This window comes from Tenrec ecaudatus, unplaced genomic scaffold, assembly GCF_050624435.1.
Source record: "Tenrec ecaudatus isolate mTenEca1 unplaced genomic scaffold, mTenEca1.hap1 Scaffold_538, whole genome shotgun sequence".
Taxonomy (NCBI): Eukaryota; Metazoa; Chordata; class Mammalia; order Afrosoricida; family Tenrecidae; genus Tenrec; species Tenrec ecaudatus.
Genome location: NW_027459452.1, coordinates 955,711 through 957,145, shown reverse-complemented (window position 1 = coordinate 957,145; position 1,435 = coordinate 955,711).

The window sequence follows — 1,435 nt, the reverse complement described above, 5'->3', positions numbered from 1 at the left end:
ACTGTCACAATGTTTCTGAGATTCATGGTTTAAGGGAAATCTTGCTTCTTGCCGGTTTCAAGGTCCAAAGGCGCCACCGGCAGTTTGTTTTTGCGTCAAACTTACGCTCGCTCTTTGAGAATCTTGGGTCTTTGGGAAAGCCGTGAGTCCAGCAAGTTTTTCAGATTAAGTGTGCCCCAAGCAGTAGGTTCTATCTCTGAGCAATACAGCCCGTGGAATTCCTGGGAATCTGGAACCCTGCCATGAAGTTCAGCCTGGTTGTTATTTACACACGGAAGAAACTCCTTTGAGGTTCCCATGCCTCTGTACACTGATGCTTCCAGCAACGTCATGTCACACAGGTCAATAGTGGCTCTTTAAGTTTCACTGGTCTAGGAAAAAGGGTGAAGCGCCTGGGTTCCCGTGCTTCACTACTTCATGGCCTGAAGAAGATGTTTATAGGCACATCGGCAAATCCACCGGTGGCAATTCTCTCATATTGTCATTGCGATGGGAAGATTTCTTATTCGTTAGGAAATGTTTTGCCATGGAAGACGGGTCCCCACAGAGCTGTCTCTTTTGTGTTGAGACAAACTCTGCTGAATTTAGCTGCCAGCATCTGCGTGTCCTCCCTTTCCTTTAAGGTCGATGGAGACGCACGAGTGTAAGGAGAACGGCGAATGGTGGCCGTTCGTAACCCAGAGTCATCAGAAACCGCAGAGTAAATTTTAGGAACGTAGACGAAGGACACCGGAGAAAACTTCACTGAGGGACTTCAGTGAACTCTGCTTACAATGTTGAGGCCCGACAACCCTAGTGCCTGGGGGCGACCCGTCTCCTGCCCTACGTAGTTTTTTTGAGCGTGCCTCCCTAGGTGGTGCCTTTTCTCTCCCCGCAATATTGCTCCATGAAACTGCCGATGAAAACTCTTTGCCATGGGTATGTCGTTTCACAATATTGGCCTCCTCTTTGAAGAACAAATGCTTTTCTAAACGGGTGCTACCTCCCTGAACTTTCCTTTGTGTTGGCTCAATCGATGCAGATTCCTGTGCTGAATGCGCCATAGAGTGACACAGGTGAGTGCTTGTCAGTATTGCAGGCACACGCAGCAATTTCGTTTTTCCAAGACCCACCTGGCTTGATCAAGGTTGCTTATTCCCGTGAAAACGTTTTTCGTCCAAATTCTAGAGGAGCACCATTGTGCCTCTGGGAGCTACACCAGGACCTGCTCAACAGAGGCTCCAGCGGTTTCATTTTCGGACAGAAATTCAACACGGAATTGCATGGATCTATGGAAACCGTGAACTGTGGCCTACCAGATTCTCACATCTTCATTGTCTAATGGAAGCTTGTTTCCCAGGCTGATCCGGCTGGCGCTTCTTTCTGGGCAATTAACATTTAATTGTGGACGTTCAGCCTTCTTCGGAATTCTCTGATACCGGCAAGTTCCCGCACC